At 40.3% G+C, this 21,050-nt stretch overlaps 1 protein-coding gene across 1 annotated transcript in view; it reads right to left on the bottom strand.

The window, feature by feature from the left end:
* The window catches only part of CEP350 (centrosomal protein 350), a 157,570-nt gene extending 151,634 nt beyond the window's left edge, over positions 1-5,936 (bottom strand). Inside the window, 1 exon segment of the mRNA XM_044001415.1 lies at positions 5,553-5,936. The gene's annotated coding sequence lies outside the window, so the exon portion shown is untranslated.
* Positions 5,937-21,050: the final 15,114 nt, after the last annotated feature.

Genomic DNA, 21,050 nt, shown 5'->3' with positions numbered 1-21,050 from the left:
TTAGCTGGTGAACATTGCCAAGAGATCACTGCTACTTTTCCCCTCATCTAGGTACCAAAATTGACAGACACAATAATCTCTAACAGACATGATCTCCACTACTCCCAAGTTAAGAGCCACATTTGAATCAGATCAGTCTGTATTTACCTGAATCCATCTGACAGATCAAATAAATATAGACTGGTAGCAGAAAAGGAATAGAATTGAATTAGGAACTAGTAAAGCAGGGTTCTGGACCCAACTGGAACACTTTTCTTATCCTTGGGCAAATCATTTTAACCTCTTGAGTCTTAAATTCCTCATCTGTGATATAAAGAGGTTCAATAAGATCATCTTTAAGGTCCCTTTCAGGTCTAAAATTCTATAATTCTGTGACTAAAAGGAACCGATTTACAGATATATAATGTTGTGCCCAGTGACACATCAGGACTATTTTAAGTCCACTTTTTCTCATGTCAGAGTGACTATCACCAAAACAAATATACCACCACCATATGTAGATTTTCTGGAGCAAATTTTTCATCCTCAGTTGGCTTTCCAACCACATTTAAACATAATTCTAGTTGATAAGTCCCACTAAAAGTTGCTGTGTACTCAGGGAGAAATGCAAACCAGTTTTTAACATTAGCCTAAGAAAACTGTTATTAGATGAATTAAGCTAATGTACAAAAAGGTCATTAAATTACAAACCCAATCTTTTGATAATATAATCTCCTAAGGTTATCTGTGATAATACAACATTAAGAAGAATAATCTTTAAGGGGAAAAACAAGCAATTTTAAAAACTTGTCTCCAACAACAGAAATAGCACCCTTTCTCAGGCTGTAGTGGGAAGCCTAATCAATCAACAATCTTTATTCATGTACCTACTATGGGACAGGAACTATACTAGTCACTGGGGATACAAAGATAAAAATGAAATAATCTCTGCTCTCTCTCAAGGAGTTTACAATCTTGGGGGGGGGGAGAATTATATTTACCCATATGAATAAATAGAAAATATACACAAAATAAATCTGAGATAATGAGGAAAAGAGATCAGAAAAGAATTCAAGTAGGAGGCTGCACTTAACCTGGGCTTTGAAGGAAGCTAGGGATTCTAAGAGGCAGAGATGAAGAGAGTACATTTGAAGCATAGGAGACATTCTGTGCAAAGATCCAGAGATGGGAGATTAGACATAGCAAACAGGCCAATGTGGCTAGAACTAGGCAGAATCATTAAAAAAAAGAATCATATTAATTCTGGAAATGTATACAGTCTGACTGAAGCCAAATTGTGAATGCCTTTAAATGCCGAACAAATTTGTATTTTATTTTAGAGGCAACAATGAGCCGCTGGAGCTTTCTGAAAAGAGTGGTAACAAGGTCAAACCTCTACTTTAGGATTATCATTTTATAGGCTATATGGAAGATAAGAGTACAGAGGGAAGAGATTTGAGGCATGGAGATCAATCAGATAAATATTCCAATAATTCAGAACACTAGACTTTGGATCAGAAGACAAAGGTTCCAGTCCAGGCACAGTTCAATTCACTTAATCTTTGAGCTTATTTCCTCATCTATAACAGGGCTTCTTAAACTTCTTCCACTCCCCACCCCATTTTAACCCCAGGTATATAGATATATAAAGTAGGTATACAAATCAAACATTTACTGCCAAATTTTTCGTGACCTCCACCATTCAGTTATTCAATCCCATATGGGGTAGCAACCCACAGTTTTCAAAAGCTTTGATCTATAAAATGGGAATAATAAAATTCACAACTACCTATATATCGCTAAGTGGTTATGAAGAAAAAAATTTGTAAACTATTAAAAGTTACATGAATGTAGGCTATTATTATTATGGCTGATAATAACTGGATATAGTTAAGTTTCAGAAGATTTGTTCTCTAAAATTCAAAAAAATAATCAACCTAACCAAAAGTCTATGACTTCTTAGTTATGTTGCTGATGTTGTGGCCTAATTTCACATTTAAGCAAAATTGTCAAACTTTTTGAACTACCAGAAATAAAATTACTGGAGTATCAAAAGAGAATGTCAACCCTATTTCAGGGACTGTGGTGTAGTAAACAAGAACACTGGACAAAAAGTCAGGAGACCAGGGTATGAATCCCAAGTCTGACACTTGCTAGCTATGTGACAAGTCACACAAGTCACAGTCTCTCTGGGTTTTAGCTTCCTCATATGTAAAATTATAATAAGCATTTGTAACCTTAAAGCACTAATATAAATGTATTATCATTAGTATTTATTAATGCCATCCTTCTTCTTGGCAGAAGTGCACTGTCTTAAATAATTTCCCTGGTTTGAGTCTCTTCCCCATTTCTTTTTTTTTTTTAATTTTTTGGTGAGGCAATTGGGGTTGAGTGACTTGCCTGGGGTCACACAGCTAGTAAGTGTTAAGTGTCTGAGGCTGGATTTGAACTCAGGTCCTCCTGACTCCAGGGCCAATGCTCTATCTCCAGGGCCGGTGCTCTACTCTTCACCATTTCTAAGCCATCCTTCAGGATGCCAAAGAAATTTTTAAAAACCTTCAGTGATTCTCATTACCTCCCCAATAAAATAAAAGCCTGAGCCAGCCTAGCTTTCCTGCCTTATTTCATCATATTCCCTTTTCCGTGCTCTGTCCTCTGGGCAAACTGGACTACTTCCCTATTTGCCCTACTTCCCTGCTCTCTTTCATCTCCATTTCATATCTATTTACATCCTTCAAGACCCTGCTCAGGAGACACTCTGAAAATAATGTTCTTAATATGAAGCATAGTTATTTGTGTACATAATCCACCCCTCCTCCTAAACTAAAAGATCCTTGAAGGTGGATGAAATCACAGGTGCAGACCACCACCCCCCCCAAAAAAATCTAGCTCTTGACAATTTGTATAGTTGGAAAAGTGGAACATTAAATGTAAATCGATGCGTTAAATTTTCTTGTGTATCTATTTCCTCAACTGAAAAAATACCCACTTACTTCACAGTTATTATGAGTCAAACGAAAAAATGTACATGGAAGCATTATAAAAAGTATAGTTTCTATAATATGTGATTTCTCCCTCTTACAGCATTTTGTCATAGGATTTTATTTTTACGTTCTTTTCCATAACATTTTGTACCCCCATTGCATTCACATTCTAGTCATATATTTGTTCTCCCTTACCAGACTATCAGGCTATAAACTTTTCTGAAGGCTTGTTCATCACTGTACTAACAACCCTCTCTCCTCTTCAGCCTAAGACAGTACCTTGAGAATAACAGAGGCTAAATATATGTTGACTGAAGTCCCCAAAGAATACCATTTAATTTAGTCAAAAGCTCCCACCAAACCTTCTAAAGAACTTATAAGTAGTAAACTTGACTACTCTAGTTTTCATTAGACTCTCTTTCTGCCAGTAGTGTGATGGAGAAGCAAAGTAAAAAATAAACAAACAAAATTGATGAGGAAAAAGAAAACATAAAGAACTTTGATCAGTATTCCCCAAAGTAATCTGGACCCGAAATACTCCTGGTCTCAAATAGATGATAGAATATACAAATGCTGACATAGGAATATAAAATGTTCCCTAGGATAATGTAGGAGGGACATTTTAGAATGAAAATGGTGAAAACTGAACCTATTTTAATAATTGAAAATTGCTTAACATAATTTTGAGACAATTTCCTATTTTAGAGAACTATTAATAACATCAAAATTCTCAAGAAAGAAGAGTTTCTTTTTCAGATATGGTTTGTACTGAACAGCTATTCAGGTCCCTCCCAGCTCTTTCTGTGAACCCCTATTCCTACCTCAAAGAACACCAGGTTCCCCAGGACATAGGTTGGGAAAACAATGCCTTAAACTACAAGACAATCAACTCCTGAAAAAAAAGATAATGCTCACAATGTGAATAAAAAATATAGTAAATTAATTCTCATATTTGTATAAAGTCACAGATTAATCATACATAATGTAAAACTTATCAGAGTACAGGTTATTTACATTATTCGGTTACTACATTAGGTTATTAAGAATACAGAATTGTTACTACATGTTGGAAAGATGTAAACAAAAATATTTTTCCCACTCTTAAAAGTCATAATGTCATAGAAAAGCATATGCACACATTCAAGAAATATATAAAATCCTGCAAAATCTCAGAAGGAAATCTACTTATAAAGAAAGCAAAAGCATAACACCTATTTTCGAGGCAGGAGAAAAGTATATTTAATTTTCTTCTATTAAAATGAACTGTGACACCAAAGTTAGTGAAATAACTAACTTTTATTCACTTAAGTGATAGTTCTACACTTATAAACTGAGTACTGCTATGTCAATGGGCAAGCCTTACATAGTTTATTTTTAGCAGATGTTTGTCAAGTCAAGAAGCACTAAATACCTACTATGTGCCTGGAAGTGCACTACCCAATATTCGCAAAAAACAACTCATTTTCTACCTTACATACTATAATTTTTAATGTAATAGTTGTTCAGTTTTGCTTCATCACAAAAAATAAGATTTGTACACAGAGTATCAGAATAAAAGGTAATAAGCACAGGTTTGAAGCAACTTCTAATACAGCAATAAAAACACATTAAATCTGCTTTCCTTGTTAATTAGCAGTATACTGCCATTTCGTTCAAAACATCTTAACTACAAATGAATTCAAAAAAGCTCTATTTTATTACTGTTTTCATAGAGCTGTTCAGATTGTTACCGAATGTCTAAAGATACAATCCTCCCAGGAATTTTAAAATACAGAAAAGAGTAACATTATCTCAATCTCCAGACATAACCATAAAACTTCTCCAAACTTAAAACAATTTTAGGAAGTCAATCAATCAACAAGCCTTTATTAATCGCCTGTCATGGGCCAAGTAAAGTAAAAAGAAGTTTTTAAAAAACTCGGAGAGAGAAAAGTTACGTCAACTAGCATTCACTGGCACGTAGTCGCTTAATAAATGTTTATGGATTGTTTACAATTAATTGACTTGACTGGTCTACTATGTGGCCGGCACCGTGCTAAATGCTAGGTACACAAAAGTGGCAACAACAACAATACTCCTATTTTGTCTCCAGTTAGGGAAGGAAAGCGCAACTTTCTGCCCATCATGCCCCCAGCCCTTCAAGCTGTCCAGCCCCGCTGCCTATCAGTGCCAGGGGAATGACGAGGGCCGAAGTTGGGTGTCGGGCTGCGGGTTTAAAGGTGGGGAAGCCCCCAACCCGCTTCTCCAGAGGAGCCCTGTTAACGTCTGTCCGCAGCTTCCCGACCCTTTGCGAACAGCCAGAAGCCCCCGCTGAGCAGCTGCCAGGCCTCTCCTTGTACATGCTGTCAGCCCCAAGAAGGCGAGGGGGACGGACTCGCCACTGCGGGAGTTTCCCGAGAGAAGGACCGCGGGCCGCGGGCCCCGGCAGGTGCCTCGCTCCATTCGGGGCTCGACGGGCCAGCCAAGCGGGGAGAGCGGCGACGGACAGGGCTCTGGTCCCGCAGCCGGCTGGTCTCCCGGCCCCGCCCCGCCTCGGACTCGCGGCCTCGGTGCCACCCGGCGCCCCCTCCTCGCCCGCCCGCCGCTTACCTGAGTGTCGCCTCCGGCCCCGGCTGCGCCGGCTCATCCCGTGGGGCCGGGCGGGAGGAGTAGCGAAGACGCCCCCGCCCGGCCTGTCCGCTGGGCCGGGACGCGCGGCCAAGCCGGCCCGGCCTGGCACCGGCTCCCTGCTCGACCCGCCGGCCGGCGGGGAGGGAGCGACGCTGAGGAGGGAGAAGCTGGCTTCCCCTCCCGCGACAGCGCAGCCTCCGGCGCTTCGGCTCGCCCGGACTCCCCCCGGCTCTGGCCCGGCTCCACTCCTCCCGCCGGGAGAGTCACTTCGGCGGCGGCAGGGGCGGCGGAGGCGGCGGCGGCAGCTCGGTCGCCATTACAGACCAACAACTGACACGGAGGAGGAGCTGCGGCGGCTACGGCAGCGGCGGAGGAGGCGGCAGCGGCGGCGGCGGCGGCGGCGGCGGCAGGCGCGAGGCAGGGCGGGAGCACCCCCGGCCCCGGAAACCTCGCGAGGACTGCCCCGAGACTCTCTGCACCAGCCGCAACTTTCCTCGCCTGCCATGATGTGTGTGGCCGGAAAGTGAAGACCGGCGCAGAGGGAGCTCCGGAACACCATGTTAGACGTGGCCCAAGTTTGAACACAGTAAGTCGAGTCCAGATTCCGTCCGCATACTGGAGTTAGTATTGTCTCTTCCTCTCCTGCTCATTTCATCCCGGGTGACAGGGAGACAGTGACTGGGAAGCCTGGAAACCACAAAACTAAAACTGACAAGATTTAAAGGTACGAGGAGATACTTATTGGCTCCGGGATGCACCAGGAAGAGAAATGCATTTTGAACTCCAGGGGACTCCCAGTTCGAATGTCGCATTCTGCTACTTCTAACCTTTCTGGAACTCAGTTTCCCCATCTGTAAAGCGGTTCCTTCCAGTGTTAATTACATTATCCCATGGCCCTCGTCCAGGATGTTAGCATCTTGTGTTGGATCAATCCAGAGGACTCCCAGAGTCAGGCTAATAGGTAGTTAGGCATTGCTACAGCTGTTGTGGATTTTGTTACTAAAATGTCCGTCCCCAAGAACTCAAAATCGTCTTGACGTGAGTCGAGAACAGGAAGAAGAGGAGGGGGAGGGAGGGATGGGAGAAAGGAAAAAGAAGAAGCATCTTCACTTAACATCCTCCTCTACTTGACCTTTCTCAGCCTTTGACAGTGTTGATCACCCTCTTCTTAATACTCTTACCTCTAGGTTTACAGGACATCACTCTCAATCCTGGTTTTTCTTCCTACCTATCTAAATGCTTCTTCTCTGTTTCCTTTTCAGGATCCTCTTCCAGATTACACTTTCTTACAGTTAGGTGTTCCTCAGGGTTCTGTCCTGGAACCTCTTCTCTTCTTCTGTACTACTTTATTTGGTGATCTCTTCAGCTCCCATGGATTTAACTGTCATCTCTCTGCTGATAATTCTCACATCTACCTCTCCTACCCTAACCTCTCTGCTGACCTCCTCTTCACATCTCCAACTGCCTTTCACACATCTCAAACTGGCTGTCCAGTAGCTATCTTAAACTCAATACATCCAAAACAGCACTCATAATCTTTCCCCCTAAAACCTTCCTTATTACTATTGAGTGCACCACCATCTTCCCAGTCCCCCCAGCCTGAAACCTAAGAGTCATCCTGGATTCCTCACCATCTCTCATACCCCATATCCAATGCGTTGCCAAGGCCTGTTGATTTCATCTTTTCAGCATCTCTCCAATATGCCTCCTATGTTTCTCAGATACCGCCACCACTCTGGTGAAGGCTTTCATCAACTCACATCTGGACCCTTGCAATAGTCTTCTGGGTGTCTGCCTGCTTCAAGTCTCTTCAGACTCCAATCTGTCCTCCATTCAACTGCTAAAATGATTTTCCTAAAGATCAGATCTGGCCATGTCACTCTCATAAATTCCAGTGTCTCCCCATTGGCTCCAGAATCATAAACAGAATCCTCTCCATCTAGAATTCAAAGGTCTTCATAACTTAGCCCTTCCCTTCCTTTCCAATTTTCTTACACCATTCCCACACCCACTCTCTGGAATGCCTGCTCCATAGGTAACTACCTGAACTTTATCTTAAACCTTTTCCTTTATCACTTCTTCCATCTTCTTTTACTCTTTAGCTCTTTCCTGATCTACATCTTCCTTGGCTACCCTATCTGGCAAGGTTACACTTTGTGCCATACCACCAACTCACTGGTGATGGGAGAGGTCGATTACTCTTTGCTCCACATTGCCATGTACGGGCTCTCCTCTACCACCAATACTCAATAGCCTCTCCTCCTCTGAGATTCATTCAGTCTATATGTATCACACAAGATTCTGGTGGCTGTCTTCTACAGTCTTCCAAGATGTTCTCCTAACTTCTTCGGTGAGTTTAGTACCTAGCTCACAGTCTTTCTCTCCTCCTCAAATACTTCATACTAAGGCACTTCAGCATACATATCAATACTCCTTCAAATAACCTAACTTCCCATTACCTCAATACCTTAACTTCCCGATTCTTCAGTTTACTCACTTCCCTTTGCTTACTCCTCCACTCCACCAAAGCTACACAAAGGGGATGTATGGGATGTTCAAGGAGAACTAGCACCTTTGGTGGTGAGGGCTTGCCAAGCCTTTTTCAAGGCTGCTCATCTACCTTTGCTGTCTACCTGGCACTTAACTCTCACCTGTGGTTCCAGGAAGCTATAGCGAGCACATCAGCCACACCCTAGTAAACTTTTGAGGGTATCTGACAGGCCTCAAACATGTCAGTGAGTTATGGGGGTGACCATCCCAAGTATGGGAAGATTTCCCCCAGCAGAATGGGTAGATGAGAACAATTTGTCCCCATGGCCACAAGGGCAGCTGAAACAGGCACTGCGGAGCACTTAGAGCTTGGTCAGACATAGAAGACACCATGGCCATCTCCAGTAATCCTGACTTTTGTCTTGCCACTGGACTTCAGTGACTCTGGAAGAGAAAGTGAGGCTGATGACTTTGTGCAACTCTGCCTCACTTAAATCCAAATCACCCAATGATGTCATTGGTCCTCCTCAAAAATGAAAGACAAGCAGGGCAGCTAGGTAGTACAGTAGATAGAGCACCGGCCCTGGATTCAGGAGTACCTGAGTTCAAATCGGGCCTCAAACACTTAACACTTACTAGCTGTGTGACCCTGGGCAAGTCACTTAACCCCAATTGCCTCACCAAAAAGAAAGAAAGACAGATAAGCAACAGCTACACACAGATGGTTATTCCCTTCATCTTGCCATTACCTATATTCAGTTACTCTGAAATTCTACATGTCAGGGCTGACCACATCACCTTCCCCACTCCCATTCAGTAAACTCCAGTGACTCCATTTTTTTTTATCTCCAGTGTTAAATATAAAAGCCTCTGGGATTCAAAGTCCTTCATCATCTGGCCCCCTCCCTACCTTTTCATTTTTCTTACATTACCCCCACATAGAACAAGGACTATTGGTTTGGTTTGGTTTTTAATATCCAGCTCTTACCACTGTACCTGGCACACAGTAGGCATTTAATAAATGTCATTTGATGCTAGAGAGGTGGAAAAATTGGGACACTAAGTTGTAAACCAGTCCAAACATTCTGGAGAACAATTTGGAAGTATGCCCAAAGAACTATAAAACTGTGCATACCCTTTGATCCATTGATACCACTACTAGACCTGTATCCCAAAGAGATTTTTTTAAAAGGGGGAAAGGACATATTTGTATAAAAATATTTATAGTACCTCTTTTTATGGGGGCAAAGAATTGGAAATCAAGGGGATGCCCATCAATTGGGGAAGAGCTGAACAAGTTGTGGTATATGATTTTATGATAGAATACTATTATGGTATAAGAAATGATGAGCAGAATGGTTTTGGAAAGACTTGTATGAACTCATGCAAAATGAAGTGAACAAAATCGAGAACATTATACACAGTTAACAGCAATATTGTAAGGATAATTGATCAACTGTGAAACTTTGAAAGACTTAGCTACTCTGACTAATCAAGACCATGATCCAAGACAAATCCAAAAAACCCATCATAAAAAATGCTGTCTACCTCCAGAGAGAAAACTGATGAACTGAGTGCAGATAGGAGTATACTTTTTAAATTCTCTTTTTCTATGCTTTCCACATTCAGAAAAAAGAGAACAGAGTCTGAATTACAGATTGAAACATACTATTTTCACTTTTGTTGTTGCTTTTTTGTTGTTAATTCTTTCTTGCATTTTTTTCCTTTTTGTTCTGATTCTTCTCTTACAACATGACTAATGGGAAATATGTTTAACATGATTATAATATATAACCTATATCAGATTGCTTGCTGGCTTCAGGGGGGAAAGTGGGGGGAAAAATTTGAAACAAAAAAAATCTTTACATGTAATTGGAAAATTGTTTTTTAAGAATTAAATTAAAAAAGAAAAAAATTCTTATTTTTTTGTCTGTTCTGCAACTTGGCTAATATAGAAATATGGTTTGTATGACTTCACACATATAATTTATATCAAATTGCTTACCTTCTTAGGGAGGAGGAGAGCAGGAGAGAAAATTTGGAACTCTACATTTTTAAAAATTATGTTAAATTTTTTTACATGTAAGTAGGAAACATTTAATGAAATAAATAAAAATATTTTTTAAAATAAATGCCATTTGACTGAATAACACTCTATGTTCCAGTAAAACGAGTTTCCATATTGTTTCTCAAATATGTCATTTCATCTCCTGTCTCCATGCCTTTGCACTGGTTATCCCTCATGCCTAGAATGCATAAAGTCTTCACATTGGACTCTTAGAATTCTGGACTCCTTGAAGACCCTGCTCAATTGCCTTCTTCTACATGAGTAAATTTTTGTTAACTGAGACTGCCTGATGGCTTTCTTGATTTTCTTAGCTGCTACAGCTTCCTCCCACCCTCTCCCCAAATTACATACACATTAGATACTTATATATGTACATGTTTTTTCTTTCAGTAGAATGTGTGCTCCTTAAAAGAAGGAACTATTTCACTTTTGTCTCTGTATATCCCCAATGACTTGTACGATGCCTTGGTGCATAAACATAAGGATGTTTTCTGTCAAACTCTTTGTTGTAGGTCTAAAATTTTCTGGACAACATATTGTTACTGAGTTGAAGGCAAGCATGTTGGCAAACTGGGGAGAAGCTGGAACTGATTAATAAGGGTACTCTTTGATCCCCCATAAAAGGAATATAGATTTGACATGAGCCACTCAGAAGAAGATAGCCAGAGAATTCTTCAGCACATCAAATTAAGGATAGAAAAAATAGAAAAATAGACTACATAGGGGAAATAAGTTAAAAGAAAGAAGAAAACCAGATTTGAACTTTGAGAGATCATGGTCACAAAAGGGACTTATTCCAATTAAAAGGAAGCACACACACACACACACACACATATGCAAAAGTAGCAACCTTGAACCAAACACATTAGAGACACTAGGAAGGAATCAGGCAAAATCTTAAAACTAGGAGATCCTAACTCAAATGTTAACTCACAAGAAAGGATGGAGTAATAGAAAGGAAATAAGTGGGAGGAAAGAGAAGGCAGGAAGGTAGCAGCAATAGCCCACCTAGATAAAGAATAAAAAAGTAATGTTGGTGACTAGGAACAGAGGAGACCCATAATAAAGAAAGTAGTCTCCTGGAAAGAAAAGAGAATAGAGAACAAAAGTATAACTACAAGTCCAGATCCCATCAAGCAGCACACACTGAAGCTCACAGAATGGTAAAACACCTCTGAATCTACTAACAAAGGACAGGAGATTCAACCTGTCTCTCATATAAGGGCTCATATCACCTAATTTACCATGACTAGCAAAGGGAGAGCAGCTCCAGATAGTTGCTGAAAGAAAAGCATACATGATTTGTCTTAACAATCAGGGGAAGGGGCAGCTAGGTTGAGCAGTGGATAGATAACTGGCCCTAGAGTCAGGAAGACCTGAGTTCAAATCCAGCCTCAGACACTTAACACTTACTAGCTGTGTGACCCTGGGCAAGTCACTTAACCCCAATTGCCTCACCAAAAAACAAAACAAAACAATCAGGGGAAGCTTTTACATTGAGGAGAATGGAGTACATTCCCAGCATTCTCGTGTTATAGTGGAGCTGCCTCTTTTCCTCTCATAGTAATAAGCTCCAGTCCTACATACTCTTCCAAGAGAAAGAGCAATATGGTTTTCTCCTCCAATATTGTCCCCTCATTCTCTTCTACAATAAAAATGGTAGGAACCTATATTAATATCCCAAATGGTCAAAAAGTATTAGACCAACTACTGACTCTAAATATAGAGATACATGGGGCATAGCTAGAGTTGTCAAGATCTGGGTCAATTCAGAACAGATAATGAAAGTACTTCATCTCATATCCTTTTGTCAAAAACTTTCTGATCCAAACATAGGATACTGCTTCAGCAAACTTACATTTATTTTGTAATAAAATGGCAAATAGAAGCCAGGAGGTCCTGAAGTGGTGATTATGAGATATATCTCCACTACAGGCAAAGTATTAAGTGTTTTGGACTACTAATTGTATATAACTCTCCCCAAAGTCCTTTTCCAAAGCTTCATCATGGTGTAGAGTTCCCAAAGGCAATGACAGTGCTCTTATAGACTCCATTAAATTGAAAAGGCTTCAGGTATGAGTCAATGACAGACAGTCTGCCTGTCATCTGAGGGCTATTATAAATTCAGAAAGCCACCAGGGGTTTGGTTACCAGGCAATGATTTTTAAACCACATCAATTCAATAAGCTGTCTAGTGAAGCATGGAATATAAAATATATGTATTTTATTCCAAGGGGTGAAATTTTTTTTTTTTGCAAACCATAATTGTTCCACTTCTTCTTACTTGTATGTTCCATTTGCTTAAAAAAAAAAAAACCCAAAACCAGCTTAAGTGTTTGTATTTAGTAAGGGGGAGAGGGGATTAGTGTGGGCAATTCCTGTTGTGAAAACACTGTCCATGGATTCAAATTGGAAACTGTAATTTATATTCTTAGAGGGTTTCCAGGACACAGAGGTAAACTGACTTGCTCCCTCAGACATCACTAATATATGTCAGAGACAAGATTTGAACTCCATCTTCCTGACTCCAAGACTAGCCCTCTATCCACTATGTTGTCTCTAAGAATGTACCTAAGCAAAGTCAGTTGTTCACTTTATAAAGCTTCCAGTAAAAATCAATGCTCGGGGCAGCTAGGTGGCGCAGTGGATGGAGCACTGGCCCTGGAGTCGGAAGTACCTAAGTTCAAATCCGGCCTCGGACACTTAACACTTACTGGCTGTGTGCCCTGGGCAAGTCACTTAACCCCAATTGCCTCACTTAAAAAAAAAAAATCAATGCTCAACAAAAACACTCTCTTATCTGTACTCATGACTAATAGAACTCATTGCTAAGGCCATGATTCAGTCATGATGAATAGTCTTGAAGTAATGATGTATAGTTTGATACTTATTCTCTTGTCAGAAATATCATAATACAGAACATCCTTTGACTTTCTTTGAAGAGTGTTGCCCTAGCTGTGCTTACAAGTCATTTATATAATCACATCACTCTTAGTTATCACAGATATTAGATCTAAAAAGGGGAAGAGGATCCTTATGAATAGACCACAGATCTGACTTAGAATGGCAATTCCCATGTAATCTCTATAATTACCAAACTTTTTAGTAAATAGGAAATTAGAATTGAGTTGATCAATGGATCCCCAAGGAAGCATTCAAACTTCTCAAAATTTGACCAAGAGCTTGACTGACCACTGCACGAGACAACTTGAGATAGAGAAATGCTATTATTGAAAAGTGAAAACAGAATACACCTCATACCTGGATTAGGTTTATTACATGTTATTGACCCATGCACAGTCATCACAGGACACTGAAGAGTGGGGTCCTGATCGACCAGTTCTTCTCCCATGCAATGATGGGAAAACTTCCATCTCTTGCTCCCCTTTTCCTTGGGATTCAGAATTGACATCTATTAAGATGAAAACACTTTTCTCCCCTACTCCCTCCCCTCATACTCTGATTCCTATTCACCTCAACCCTATGCTCTAGAATCCATACCTTCCTCTGCCCTTTCATTCTGTTGTGCCCTTTGGAATTCCCCCTCTATTGTTAACAAACACCCATTCATTCTGGATCTTTTCACTGCCCACTCATTCTAATTTCTTGGATTAACAGAAGCCTGAAGAGGAATAAGGATAACCTTTGCTTCTCAATGCCATTTCTAGATTGTCCTTTTGGCATAGTTGTTCAGAAACCTCTTCTGCTTTGCGATTTGATCTCTCCAGATCTATCATAAAGTCCACCTCTGTGGTGCAGTAGAAAAGAAGGAAAAAACTTTTTTTTTCAAGGTTTTTAATACCTGGCCCACAGCTTTCCTCTCTAACCTAATCCTTGCCATTATATTTGGGACTTCAATACATACTTCATTGTCCCTTCAAATAGCCTAGTGTGCTCCTCTACTGCTTCACTTCCCATAACCTACCTACTTCTTCATTTCACTTCATTCATCCTTAGGGATGATCATACCTTTGGTTTCATCATCATCTTTAACTATGCTCCCTCTACAATACAGAACTCTGAAATTCCTTTCACTGATCATAACCACCCATCCTTCTATCTTTCCCCTTCCTCAGTGGTTCATTCACTCAACAAGCATGTATTAAGCATCTTCTATGAGTCTGACCAACATGGGGCATGCTTGCTACTTACATGATCCTGTTTAACCAGAGGCACCAGAAACCAGCAATCCCACTCTCACTTGTGCTGTTTTGTACTCCATCCGTGACCAAAGAGAAACAGGCTCTAGGTGATTCTCAGAAACTTCATGACCTCTATCCTTTAGATCCACTCCCTTTTTGGGTGACAAGGTTCACTTGGGTTTTTTTTGTTTGTTTGTTTTTAGGCAATGGGGGTTAAGTGACTTGCCCAGGGTCACACAGCTAGTAAGTGTCAAGTGTCTGAGGCCGGATTTGAACTCAGGTACTCCTGAATCCAGGGCCGGTGCTTTAACCACTGAGCCACCTAGCCGCCCCTATGCTCTTGCTCTTAATCCCCTTAAATGTCCTCTAAAACCTTACCCTTTCAGCTCCTCTGGGTTTCATTATCATTTGGATGACTTCCAGATCTATCTAGTCCCTATTTCCTTCCTGAACTTTGGTAACTGCAACTTCCCTGCTTACTGGACATCACCTCCTGAATGTCCCATTAGAACCTCTAACTTAGTATGTCCAAAATGGAACATCCCTCCTTCAGACTTCCCTATTTCTGTTGGGGTCATCACTATTCTTCCAGTCATCCAAGTTTACAATCTCTGAGTTATGCTTAATTCTTCCTTCTTCCCCATTCCCCTCATTCAGTCAGTCACTAAATCTTGTTTTCTCTCTATGATATCTCCTTTTTGATAGTCATGTAGCCCCTATCCTAGGTCATCACTGGTCCTTTGGAATGGTGATTGGTCATTGAGTTGATCAGAATTCTTAAGTCTTTCAAAGTTGTTTTTCTTCATAATGTTGTTATTGTTATTGTTTTTTTGTTTTGTTTTGTTTTCAGGGCAATGAGGGTTCAGTGACTTGCCCAGGGTCACACAGCTAGTAAGTGTCAAGTGTCTGAGGCCAGATTTGAACTCAGGTCCTCCTGAATCCAGGGCTGGTACTTTATTCACTGTGCCACCCAGCTGCCCATAATGTTGTTATTGTATAAAAGCTCCAGGTTTTGTTCACTTCATTCTGTACCAGTTCATACAATTCTTCCTGGGTTTCTTCAAAATTATCACTTTGGTCATTTCTGATGGTACGATCACATCCATAACATTCAACGCCATAATCTATTTAGTCATCCCCAATTAGTTTCTTCTTTGTCATTACAAAAATAGCTAGTATAAATATTTTTTCTATGTGGGCAGCTAGGTGGTGCAGTGGATAGAGCTTTGGACTTGGAGTCAGGAAGAACTAAGTTCAAATATGACCTCAAATACTTACTAACTCTGTGACCCTGGGCAAGTCACTTAACCTCTCTGTCTTGGTTTCCTCATCTGTAAATTGCATATAGGAGGATAAGAATTGTACTTACCTCCTACAGTTGCTGTAAGGATCAAATGAGATAATATATGTAAAGTGCTTTGCACAGTGTTTGGCAAAAAGTGAGTACTAAAAAATAGTTCCTAAATCTAAATCTAGTTAAATGCACCATAGATCTAAGCATAGGAAGGATTTAAAAAATTATTATTTTACCAGACTCTCCTGTTCATAAATGACATTGTGAAGCAGTGACACAGTAGATGAAGTTCTGGGTCTGGAGCCAGGAAGACCTAAGTTCAAATCTGGCCTTAGACAACTACTAGCTGCGTGACCCTGGGCAAATGATTGAATCACTATTTGCTTTAGTTTCCTCATCTATAAAATGGGCATGATCATGGCACCTATTTTCCAGGTTTCTTAGAAGAATCATATGGGATAATACTTATAAAAGTACTAATGAACAAAATCAGAATTCCCCATACTCAGTCTCCATGTAGATCTTACAGGTCTCTCCAAAGATTCATTCCATTTAATGGTCATCAGTAGGGGTGTAGGGGGGAGAAGGGTGGTAAAACAGTATCCCCTTTTATTCAAGAAGTGGGAAGACCTGGGTCAGAGTTGTAGTTCAATTCCTTACTACTCATGTGACCTCTAGCAAGTGATTAATCTTTTGGGTCCTCAGTTTCCTCATCTGTAAAATGAGACCCGATGATCTCTAGGGTTCCTCCCAACTTGAAATCTAATTCTGAGATTCCTTCTGGGCGTCCCCTTTAGACATCACAATCAACAAGTATGGCAGTTCCTTGAACCACAGGCAGAGTCAATGCTTTATAGAAAACGAGTTCCTACAAGTTTCAGGGCTGTCTAAGTGGAGCATCTTTTAGCACGACAGCTGCAATTCTCAAGAAACAAAAATGCTTAATGATATGAAGCTGCCCGGGTCCTTGTGTAATGAGACCAGGGCTGTATTTTGCAGGATGGTCTTTCTCTGCTTCAGCAGGCAATGGGAAGTTGTCCGATCTTGGCAGGCGAGCTGTGTTACCCTTCTAAAAATAGAAAGAGGCAGCTGGGTGCCAGTGCTGAAAGAAGACCCATAGGTTTTAATGAGGCATATCAGTCGCCAAAAATGCTCCTGGAATTCTGAGACTGGGTGCCTCCACCTGTTGAATGAGAACATGTGAGCATTTAGTTGCAAATCCAACCTCTTTCTCTAACAGAAAGTCTAGAAAATGTAACAAGAGAGCAGAGGTGGCTAAAAATCAGACAGAGAATGGGGCAGTAATACAGACGTGGTTGGTTTTAGAACTAAGAGCAATTTTTTAACTGTATGTATGAGCCAGACCATGAGCTGAAAAGCGTGCACAAAACAAAATACTATTATATTCTAACTAGACATTAGTCTAACAAGCCAGATGATATTCAAATACCATTTGACTCATAAAGGAGATAACTGTGGTGTAGTAGAGAGAGCACCTACCCTAGAGTAAGGAATACCTGGAATCAAGTCTTAGTTCTAACACATGCTGGCTGGAGTATCCTGGCCAAATCACTTAAGCTCTCAGAGCCTTAGGTAACTCTCTAAAACTATAAATTACAGAACTATTGTTAATTTGCATTGATAGAGGAGTCCCCTCACCAGGAATTACCTACGTCTATGAAATCCCAGGTCTGTCTCTGTCTCTGTCTCTCTCTCTATGTATATATATATATATATATATATATATATATATATATATACATATATATATATATATATATATTTAACAACTGCTCTAATTTTTGTAACTCTTCTGTACTATGAAGGAGTCAGAGTAGGTGATCTCTAAGGTCCTCCCCAACCAGAACTCTCCCAGGAGGGACAGCATGGTACAGTGGAAAGAGTAATGATCTGTCCCCAATTAAGAAATGGTCAAAGGAGGATATGAACAGGCAGTTTTCAGATGAAGAAATCAAAGCTATTGCCATATGAAACAATGTTCTAAATCACCATTGATTAGATTTTCAACATTGGGGGGGGGGTCAGGGCAATGAGGGTTAAGTGACTTGCCCAGGATCACACAGCTAAGTAAGTGGCAAGTGTCTGAGGCTAGATTTGAACTCAGGTCCTTCTGAATTCAGGGCCAGTGCTTTATCCACTGTGCCACCTAGCTGCCCCTATCGCCATTAATTAGAGAAATGTAAACTAAAACAACTCTGAGGTACTATCTCATACCTATCAGATTGGCTAATATGACCAAAAAAAAAAAGGAAAATAAATGTTGGTAAAGATGTGGAAAAATTGGAACATTAATGCATTGTTGGTGAAATTGTGAACCTATCCAACCATTCTGGAGAACAATTTGGAACTATGCCTAAAGGGCTATGGGGCTGCGCAGACCCTTTGACACAGTAATACCACTACTAGGTATGTATCCCAAAGAGATCATAAAAAAGGGAAAAGGACCCACTTGTACAAAAATCTTTATAACAGCTCTCTTTGTGGTGGCAACAAACTGGAAATTGAGGGGATGCCCATCAACTGGGGAATGGCTGAAAATGTTGTGGTATATGAATATAATGGAATACTATTATGTTATTAGAAATGAGGAACAGGCAGATTTCAGAAAAACCTGGAAAGAATTAAGTGGATGGATGCTGAGTGAAGTGACTAGAACCAGGAGAACATTGTACACAGTACAAGTACTTAACCCTCATTGCCCTACAAAAACAAACAAACAAAAAAATCCCCCAAAACTCTGGAAATATGTTTAATGTGATTGTACATATATAACCTATATCAGATTGCTTGCTGTCTTGGGGAGAAGGGAGGGAAAGGAGGGAAGGAGAAAAAATTGGAAATCAAAATCTTATAAAAATGAATATATATATATATATTTTAGTGAGGCAATTGGGGTTAAGTGACTTGCCCAGGGTCACACAGCTAATAAGTGTTAAGTGTCTGAGGCTGGATTTGAACTCAGGTACTCCTGACTCCAGGGCCAGTGCTCTATCCACTGTGCCACCTGGCTGCCCCTCTTGAACCTCATTGTATCACTGTTAGGCTGCTTAATCATCCATGTTGAATTGACTTGGGACTATGTGTGCACAGTCTCATTGTTATTTATTTCATGTATACAACATTATATCTATCCCAGAGCATTTTACATCCAGAACATTTGAGGGTAGTAAGCATGTATGTGGATTTCCCTGCAAATGAGAAGTAAGCAGGAAAAAAAAAAGATGCTAGTAATTGGGATTCTGTGGTGTTGGAAGAAGAGCCTTTCTGTTTATTGAGCTTATTTCTCCCTTCCCTTGCTTCCTATCCATTTCCTTGTACATTAGAGGGAAAAAGAAAAGAGTATGATAGAAGAAATGTCTATGCTTACACAAAGAAAACATCTGGAAATCAAATTTTCCATACCTGCATATCTAGAGTTAAGAATGCTGCATTTCCCCCCAATAACATCAAAGACTTGAAAAGGGTGAGTGCTGAAATGGGTGAGTCTATCCAGAGATGTGGATATACAATTTCTTGCACTGGTTTAGGACCTGTTGCTGTCAGTGGCTGCTAAAAAAGAAACCTTTAATCCTCTCCTCAGGCCTTAGCAAAGAAGGAATTCATTTTTGGATGCTCCATCTAAAAATATACTTAGAGTTTGCATTTAATTACATATGGTACTTCAAGCACTTCATTTTTATCCTGTTTTTCCAGTTTAACGTTAGCCCAAAGACCATTTAAACTGTATGTTTACTCATGATTTTTTTCTCCTCATAAGCAGTATTATTAAGTGAATATGGAAACTTTTTTTTTCTAAGACGGGATGAAAAAAGAGCTATGAGAAAATCCTTCCTAAGGAGGGATGGTCAGTAGACTTCTTGAAACAGAATAGAAGTGCCTTTTGGTCTCATGACATTTCCAGAATCCAATCAGAATTTGGATACTCTTGAGGCCTTTTTTCTCCCAAGGGAAAAAAACAAATACTGAAAACATGAAGACAAAATGATAAGTTCCATTGCAACTACAGAATAGAACCTCAGAATCAATTTTATTAAAACAATCTGAAGTAAGAGATTCCATCTTCAATAATTAATTCCTCTAATGACCTCCCTCTCACAAGGAGCAACTGTGACTGGAAATAGATGTGCTAAATTTAATTATGGTAGAAGTTATTAGTTTTTTTTTTAACAGGATTATGAAAAACCATGTAAATGATTTCCTTTCTATTTTGATAGTTTGGGAAGGTGCCCCTTGTAATTAAGTCATAGACAAAGGAACCTGAAATCCCAGATGATGTTATTTCCAGTTCGACTAGTGACTCATTCTCTCTTCTTAGGCGAGCCTTTTAATCTCTTGGTATCTCAGTTTATCCACCTATAAAACGTGAGTGATAACATTTACTATGAGATAATGTCAGTGAAGTGCCTAGAAACCCTCAGATGAAAGGCACTAGAAGTATTTTGTTATCTGAGGTATGACTTCACATCAAATGAGAAATGAAATAGGCTGGGCTTCCTGATTGGTCTAGCACTTTACTTAAACACTTTCTTTTTAAGTAGGGAAGATTACTTTTTCTGTTCCACATAGTTCTCAACTTCACTCACATCTATTTGCACTGCTGGTAGTTTTTTGTGGAGAGTGGATTGTTTTTTGTGGAAACTTTTAAAAAGTGCTTTTTGCTTTTTTTTCTGTTTTGTAGAAGTCACATTCTGGCATTTAAGATTTTTTTGGACAGCTTTTGAATAAGGGGAGATGGCTATAGTAGATGGAGTTCTGATAAGCTTTATCTATCATAGAATCATACAATGGGGGGGTAGTGAGGGTTAAGTGACTTGGCCAAGGTCACACAGCTAGTAAGTGTCAAGTGTCTGAAGCTAGATTTGAACACAGGTCCTCCTGAATCCAGGGCCAGTGCTCTATCCACTGTGCCACCTAGCTTCCCCAGAATCATACAATTTAAAAAAATTATTTGTTTTGGGGTTTTTTTTTTTTTGGTGAGGCAATTGGGGTTAAGTGACTTGCCCAGGGTCACACAGCTAGTGTTGTGTCTGAGGCTGGATTTGAACTCAGGTCCTCCTGACTCCAGAGCCGGTGCTCTATCCACTGTGCCACCTAGCTGCCCCCCATACAATTTTTAAGGTAAAAAAAACCATGCAGTCCAAACCCATCAACTCCTTTAATTAACTGATTGATTTATTTTTACTATTTTAATATCTATAGCACATGCTCTGGAGCTACTGCTCCAAAGCCCACTAATACTGGGGAGCTGGGTCCCCTGAGCATGACTACTACAACCCCTGAGGGCTCCAGTGTTACCCTGAAAGATAGTTTGTCTAACACCAAAGGCATGGTCCTCAGCTCTCAGGGGAACTAATGGTGTCCAGAGGACAGATTATGTCTCCCCCTAAGGGTTTTAGGAGTATCTCAATGGGACAATAGGGTGATCCTTTTAATACTATCAGCTCGAGTTGGGGCAGCTAGGT

Source organism: Dromiciops gliroides, chromosome 4 (assembly GCF_019393635.1).
Source record: "Dromiciops gliroides isolate mDroGli1 chromosome 4, mDroGli1.pri, whole genome shotgun sequence".
Lineage (NCBI taxonomy): Eukaryota > Metazoa > Chordata > Mammalia > Microbiotheria > Microbiotheriidae > Dromiciops > Dromiciops gliroides.
Note: the sequence above shows the minus strand (reverse complement) of the source record. Positions and strands in the feature narration are given on the sequence as shown.